This window comes from Squalius cephalus, assembly GCF_949319135.1.
Source record: "Squalius cephalus genome assembly, chromosome: 5".
NCBI lineage: Eukaryota > Metazoa > Chordata > Actinopteri > Cypriniformes > Leuciscidae > Squalius > Squalius cephalus.
Window position 1 is genome coordinate 5,213,894 of NC_137126.1, and position 8,622 is coordinate 5,222,515.

Below are 8,622 nucleotides of genomic sequence, written 5' to 3' on the forward strand. Positions count from 1 at the left end.
AACTGCAAAAAAAAAAAAAAACACTAAAATCTGTGACAAAACAACCAACACTTGTCAGTCTTTGGGTAAGGCCCTGTCACATGGTTTATCCACCATATTTTTCACTGTGAAAGTAATCAATTGCCTGTAAATTGGCAAGACTTCAGATTCATTATTAGCCGCTATAGACAAATAACAAAGTGCAGTAAATGGTAAAATGATTTGCGCGAAACACCGTTGGAATTATGATTAATAGTTTGATAACAATACCAGTTTGCAACATAAAGAAGAAAAAAAGCTGAAATTACTGGAAGTGGCTGAAACTCGAAGCCTTGAACATTTAAGTTAAAACGTCATACTGCATACATTAATGTACTACTATGCACCTATGAGGGGCAGATAATGTGCAGAGCCGTCCATTAAAGGGTTCTGCCCCATTGACAAGCTGTTGTACCTCTAAAGGTACCATTTTTGTAAGTTTTTTTCAAGCTGTTATAGCGCTGCCCATAAGAATAGTGACTCTGACTGTTAATGCATTAACTTTGACAGATCTTATTTAATTGTGTGACTTGGTTGACACCTTTACTTAAGGAAAACCTCAAGATACGCAGATATCATGTTGGTTGTTTACATGAAATGACTCCAAGTAATTTTTTCTCATTGCCTTAGGTATTGTTTGTCAGACTCATAGATATATGGTGAAATACAAATATGCACACGGTGAGTAAAGGCTTTTGCAGACAACAGAGCAGAGGAGGATATTGCAAACAGTCCAGGTGAGTTGCACCACACCAAGCAGCAACCTTCCGGTCTCTCTCTTGAATCCAACACGGAAGTGACTTAAATTACAATTCATCGACTGGCCGCTAGAGACAGGCTTCAAAAGCGAGTCAGTCCCATAGACCCCATGTTAATATGCCCAACTTTATAGCAGTTTTTTTTTTTTTACAGCCTGGTACAAAAAGTGGTTTAGGTCTATATAGCTAATTTAGCCCTTCATGACAAGTAAGGGGGTGATTTTTTTTATATAACTCATCCATTTAAATTACATTAAGCCTTAAAGTTCTGTGTAATTAGGGCGTGGCCACTTGAGTGACAGGTGGATTGGCGCTGCTGTCACTACTAGCCGTTTGTCTACTGTCTGTTAGCTGTCATGTTACCTCAGCTAATCCCACCTCTTTGCCTATTTTCGGTGACGGGCTGCCAAGATGGCGACAGCCGGCTCCGCACACTTTGGGCTTCAAAAATGCTCTTCAGAAACCTACGGGTGATGTCACGGACACTACGTCCATATTTTTTTACAGTCTATGCACCACACACACACTTTGAGATGATTGTAGCTGAATAGATTGAATGACAGTCTTACACTTTCTTTACAGATCTTAGGAGATTACCATTGGAGGAACTGGAGACAGGAGATAATACCAGGAGGTAGTGGAGATGAAGAAACTCACGGGTAGGAAACCACAGGTAAGCAATCCATACAATGTTTGACAGAGTCCTAGTCGTGGACCAGACCATCTCTGTGCATGTGGTGCTGGCTAATGTAGGGTGCTAGATAATGATGGGAGACAGGTGCGTTGATTGAAAAGTGCAGGTGATGGCCAGGGAGGATTATGGGAAATGTAGTGCGCAGAGGTGACAAGCATTGGGGATAGGTGATCCTGACGGTACTCCCCCCCCCTCTGGAAGGTGTGACCTCACGCACAACAGAATCCAGCCAGGATGAGAAGGAGCGTATTCAGGAGCTGTGGCAGGTGTATTGGGCAGGGGCCCAGGGAGGATCGGCCTCCGTGGCTTTGACCTGGAAGCTGGGCTCGGCCACTATGGTTCCCCCCCAAAACGTTTTCTTGGGAGGAGCTATGGGGTTGTGAACCGGAGCGGACTCTTGAGCGGGTTCATGGGCTGGAGCCATCACTGGACTGGTGTGGAGCTGTGTGTGGCCCAGACTCACATAAATGTTAGAGCCATAATGGACAGTGGAAAAGCTCTCCGAGTTGGGCTCTGGAATTTCCCTCACTGGAGTGGGATCAGGGGTTTCACTTTCTGGAGTGGATTTGGGGATTTCACTCTCTGGAGCAGATTCTCGGTCTGGGGAAAACTCTCATACGGAATAAAGTACTGAAAGGAAATTTAACGGGCCGTAACGGGATTGATTCTGAACTCTGGGTCTGGAACGAGCTTGATGGGAAAAAACAAAAACGCTGGTACCAAGAGGGCTGGAGTGGATTGGGGAGACAGCGACTGAGTGAGACTGGCGCCTTCAACAACCTCGCCAACAGTGAAGGACAAACCACAGCACGTAATCTATGTATTGAGCTAGAGTACCTGTGGTAGCACTTGCTGGTACTTGTAGAAACAGAAGGTCATCCAAACCACTCCAGAAGACCGTTTTCATTGTCTCATCGTTCCATGGTACCTGGTGGGCGAGCTGAAGGAACTCCAACATAGAACTCAATCGGGCGGCCATCTTGGGTTATGGAGAGAAGCAGAGTGGCTGGATCAGACGAAATGGAGCTCATGGTTGTTTATCCGTTGGGGTCTGGTCTTTTGTCAGGAAAACACAGACTCATAGATATATGGTGAAACACAAATGTGGTTTATTGATGAACAAATATGCACATGGTGAGTAAAGGCTTTTGCAGACAACAGAGCAGAGGAGGATATTGCAAACAGTCCAGGTGAGTTGCACCACACAAAGCGGCAGCCTTCCGGTCTCTCTCTTGAATCCAACACGGAAGTGATTTAAAGTGCAATTCATCGACTGGTCCTTTTACAGTCTAAGCACCACACACACACACTTTAAGATGATTGCAGATGAATAGATTAAATGACAGTCTTACACTTTCTTTTACAGGTCTTTGGAGATTACCATTGGAGGAACTGGAGGCAGGAGATAATACCAGTAGGTAGCGGAGACAAAGAAACAATACACAGGTAAGCAATCCGTACAATGTTTGATGGAGTCCTAGTCATAGACCAGACCATCTCTGTGCATGTGGTGCTGGCTAATGTAGAGCGGTAGATGAGGATGATGGCAGACAGGTGTGTTAATTGAGTGTGCAGGTGATGGCCAGGGAGGATTATGGGGAACGTAGTGCGCAGAGGTGATTGACATGGTGATAGGTGATCCTGAGAGTATATCCATATTTTAAAGTTTTAAAAATTTGTTCTAGGAATCAAACATCTCTTCACTATTTCGGCTGGCTTCATTTTTCACTCTGCCTCAGTTCACTACAAGGCAAATATGTATGATTTTTTAATTAAAATATCCAAAAACCACTAGAACAATGTTATATATATTTTGTTGACTTGTGCACTAACATTATACCAAATGTTTCCAACAATGTTTAAATCCAGATAAATCAGCAATTGTAACCAGTGTTACGGACCGTGCCTTGTGTCGTCTGTCAGGGACGTCATACCCGGGTTACCCTCAATTTCCGATAATTTTTCTTATCAAAAATTCTAGAAAAAACGGTCTTTATACAGCTGCAACACTATCTGCACATCAATTCTATTTCGGATATTTTTCAATCTGGTTTTAAACCCCTTCACAGCACTGAGTCCGCTCTTTTAAAAGTCCTTAATGACATTTTAACAACGACAGACGCTGGCGATACCATGGCTTTAGTACTATTAGACTTGAGTTCAGCTTTTGACTTTGTAGATCACAAGATTCTCCTATCTCGGCTAGAACATTCGATCGGTATCTCAGGTATGGTACTCAAATGGTCCCAGTCTTTCCTATCTAACAGAAGTTTTTCTGTTAGATTAGGTACTCATCTATCTTCTGCGACTCACCTCAATTGTGGGGTACCCCAGGGATCGATTCTGGCACCCCTACTATTTTCATTGTACATGCTTCCTTTGGGATCAATTATGAGTAGATTTGGTGTGTCATACCATTGTTATGCGGACGATACCCAACTCTACATACCTATAAAACATAATGACAACACTACATATAAGAGACTACAAGACTGTCTTCACGAACTCAAGCTATGGCTCACTAACAACTTCATGCTGCTTAATGACGATAAAACCCAAATCATCCAATTTGGTCCAAATGAGCTCTTTGACAGACACTGTACTGATCTTGGTACCCTCACGCCACACCTCACTTCTGAAGTTAAAAACTTAGGTTTTTATCTTGACAGTAGTCTTAAATTGACCAAGCAAATTAATGCCACAGTTAGAGCCAGCTTTCATCATTTACGACGGTTAGCCAAAGTCAAGACATTTTTAAACAGGAATAGCTTCGAAACAGTTATTCACGCTTTTATTTCAACACGACTTGACTATTGCAACTCACTATATGTTGGGTTACCTCTCACTTCCATCTCTCGTCTTCAGATGGTCCAAAACGCGGCTGCCCGTCTGCTCACTGGCAGCCGAAAACGAGATCACATCACCCCAATCCTACGTTCTCTGCATTGGTTACTAGTCCCGATACAGAATTGATTTTAAAATTGTATTATTTGTCTACAAATCTCTTAACAACCAGGCCCCCAAATACCTTTCCGACTTAATTATCATTCATAATCCATCCAGATCACTCAGATCAAGAGATCATCATCTCTTGGCTGTTCCTCGATCTCGCTTAAAACGAAGAGGTGATCGGGCTTTTGCAGTAGTCGGCCCTAAGCTGTGGAACACCCTACCACTACATGTTAAATCAGCCTCCACACTAGCTGAATTCAAATCTTTGCTGAAAACACATTTTTTCTCTAATGCGTTTAATATACCATAACTTGTATGTTTTTTGTCTTGTTTTGTTTGTTTTTCTTATCTTACTGTACAGCACTTTGGCCAACCAAGGTTGATTTTAATTGTGCTCTATAAATAAAATTTGATTTGATTTGATTTGATAACCATGGAAACACCAAAGATACTTTAATATATTATGTGTTTTATTAGACAAGTGAGCAACTGTTTGGATACTTTTATCGACAGAAAACTATTCATTGTTTTATAGCTCAACACGGTTATGACATGAATTGAATATCATTTTGCAACACAAGTCCAGTTTTTAATATTATGATATTGTAATATTGATCTAGATTACTGCAAAGTGCAACAAGTGTCTCATACCAGCCACCGAGCGAATGCACAGAGTAACGCATAACAACTTTCAACACACTGAAATGTATTTAGTATGATTGTTTTAACCATGTAAAACGTGGAAGAGTGGAAACAGTCGACTGCATCATAAGCATAATAAAAGCTCAGTTGGAATCGAGACATTAGCATTCGCTCCAGCTGCCTCGTTTTACTCCACGACTCTCGGCTCAACCTGCTTCATACTACAGTAACGTTAATAAAACTGTAATGCATTAGCTCATCCATGAATATGATTTCTGCCTGAGTCCCGTCGGGTGAAAACAACAACTCCCATGATTCCACACTCATTCACGGCGTCATCAAGGTACGTCTTTGTTTTGAATAAACGACCTTTAGCAGCGAAAATTACATATTGTGCCTTTAACTGAGTGAAAGGCACAATATGTAATTTTCGCTGCTAAAGGGACTAAATATATAATTAAAATGACTCAAGAAGAGGTCAGGAAATGCATTCTGGATATTCCTTATTGAAGAACATGCTGTTTTGAAACCTAAAACGCAGCATTGTTTGAACACAATGGTGGGGGATTACAATCTTTTAATGATTCAATCCCACTGTCGGGTGCATTAGGCCTCATGAATGGGATAAGTTAACAAATCACAATAGTGGCATTAGTGCTCATTTTTTACAAAATTCCAGAAATGTAACATACTCCACTTACTTTTGGTGTTGTACATATGATGGAATGACATTTTATGAATGTCTTTCAATAGAGTTTCACCTTTTGCAAGGACAGATTTTACCTGTCAACTGTTCAAATTGGATTTATTTGTCCTTTCTCGCCTTAACAAAAGAATAAAGTATTTGTTCATTAAATGCCTTAAAAGAATGTCTTTTAATCCTGATCATCAGAGGAGAATTAAATTATACAAACTGAAACAAGCGACTCTAAATCTAACGATTTAGATTGGATGATGCGGTCATCCGCAGTATAATTGATTTAAAGCTGAGCATTATTGTGATGAAAGGTTAGCACAACATAATACACGGCAAAGTGAAAAGCAGTCTGGCGAGCGGATGCATCCCTTTCTTACATTGTTTTGTTTACTGTCTGCATCACACACACAGAGCACCTGGTGGGCTGTCTGTTTTTTTCCTGAGAACATTCTTTCTCACACTCGGACTGTTGTTTTCAAGTATTTGAAATTGTTTTTAGGAGAATTAAAAATCCATAGCCTCAAAAGCCTTTGCCCCTGTTTCCATATGGCTCAGAAAAGTTCCCATAGCGATCTCCCACTGGCCCTGCTTATTTGCGATCGTGGTTGAAGTGCAGCATGCTGCCATGCAAAGTTCATTAAATCACTATTTTACCACTTAAGCTTAATCCCTATACCAATACAACAGTACAATCCAGAAAGACAAGAGAGAGACAGACAGACAGAAGAAGAGAGCTTAAAGACTTGACGGATCAGATCTGACGTTTTGTTTTCCCACCGTTGCCAGGGAGTGCAAGGAATCTTGCTTCTGTGCACTTCTCTTGAAGAAAAACGTGGGGATGCGGGACATGTCCTCCCATCCGCCCCATGAAACGCCTTGTCAGTCTAGGACTGTCCTTGATTGTGGCCATCTGCCAGTGAATTCAGCAGGGCATTGGTTTCATAGAGCACATCCTATTGTCCTGTTCTTGTATTAAGTTTGCATTAAGGTTGAACTCGGGTGCAGGAACAAATCACAGATAAAGCTAGTCCTATGTTTTTGGAAGCACTGCCCCCTCTCTATCCGATTCACACACAGCGGCTCCTACTGTAGGGGACGTCTTCACCAGCGGGGAGTCAGAGAGGGTCTCATGGAATGCCTGTCCTCTGTTTAGTTATGTTTTGTTTATACATTGACAATATGTAATGGCGCCTAACTGTGGGGAGATGGGGAGGGTGGGATGTTGCGAGATGGTGTTAAGAAAAGAAGAAAAAAGCAGTGGTACGTGCCAAGTGCCAATTGTCTTCTTGTAATAGGCATCAAAAGACCAACTTCTGTGTGTTACCATACAGGTGAACTCACTCCTGGGAAAGTAGGGTTTTTCTCAGCCTCCGCAGTGAGCCAGCGTCGCTCTTTTCTCTCTCAGCAGTAACGGGATTAGTCGTGCCATTGCTCTCCCGGCTTTCACGCCACTGTCTACTTCCCATCTTCCACTAATGTGATTATCCCAGCCCCTGTGGTCCAAGCAGAAGGACGAGGGACTCCTCTTCAGTTGCACATTCACGGTGCCTCACAGAGCCCCCCTCCAGTAACACCACCCAAATTCTCTAGTGGTGGTGGTGTTAATGATGGAGACCTGTTGGGCACAATTTAGATGCCATCTTAGTTAGAGGAAGACTAGGTAGCAAAAGACAAATATTGCATTATGCTTCCATGCCTTGAGAATCACTATATCTCAACAACTCTTACCCTTACTGTGCAGAACGAAGATTAGTACATTACTAATGACCTCCTAAAACCAACTACGTTATTTCACATCCATGTGCTTCATGTTAAGTTAAAATAAATTCAAAATTATTGTCAGTGTGCAGAGTACAAGTACAGAGATATCAATATGTCTGAACAGTTGTGGCCATATGTGTACAAACACCTTGTTAAAAACATTTTTTTACTTGTTTCACATAACACATGTTTACATCTAGTACACAAGATTTTCAAGAATTTTTCAAGATTTTCAATCATGGCAACCTTCTGAATAGTTTTTGCATACTAATGGAAATGACAATATTAATGTAGGCTATTTGGTCTTTGCAGACTTTGGTCTTCTGCTACGCTTCTGCTAGCAGTATGGACTTGCTACTGCTAATATATACACATACATGCTGATGTGAGCATGTAAGATATGCTGCTGCTGGATGAATAGGCATAAATCCCAGGTGACAGGTGGAGCTGGGGGAGGTGGAGGGTTTCTAAGGACAGGACATCTGCAGGACCATCTTATACAGAACACTGAACCTGAATATTTAAATGTTGAGCAAGCACGCTCATTGGCTGCAGAATCAGCAGAGGCCAATCAGCTTGGGGCTGTGTTGTAAGTTATGTAATTGCTAGCAGATTACTAGTAAAGGGCCTATCAGCTTGTTCCTTCAAGAGTTTTGTAACTGAACTAGATATTCACACAAATTACCCAGTTTAAAAGTTTACAGAGAAAGAGAGGACCAGCTCGGTGCATTGTACAGTCATTTGAAGAATGATACAGACTTGCTTGCGTGTTGGGGGGTGATACCTGAGGAATGGAGGCTTCATCTTCAAACATCCTGAGGATTTTGTACATTCAGAAGAGTGAGCGCTGATATGTTTGTCTCTGTAGAGACCACCCATGCAGTCGCCTGTGGCACTTCCTTATGCAAGACCTTTTAGGGGTGAATTGGGAACAGGGTGTGAATCTAATCAAGTGTTTGATTAGAGTTGGAACTGACCTTTGCACGAAGGTAGATCTCCAGGAACAGAACTGGGCAGCCCTGCTCTAGAACACAGGTGGACGACAATGCAAAACTATGCATTCCTTCTAGTGTGCCTTCTCCATCTTGTCATCTACGAGA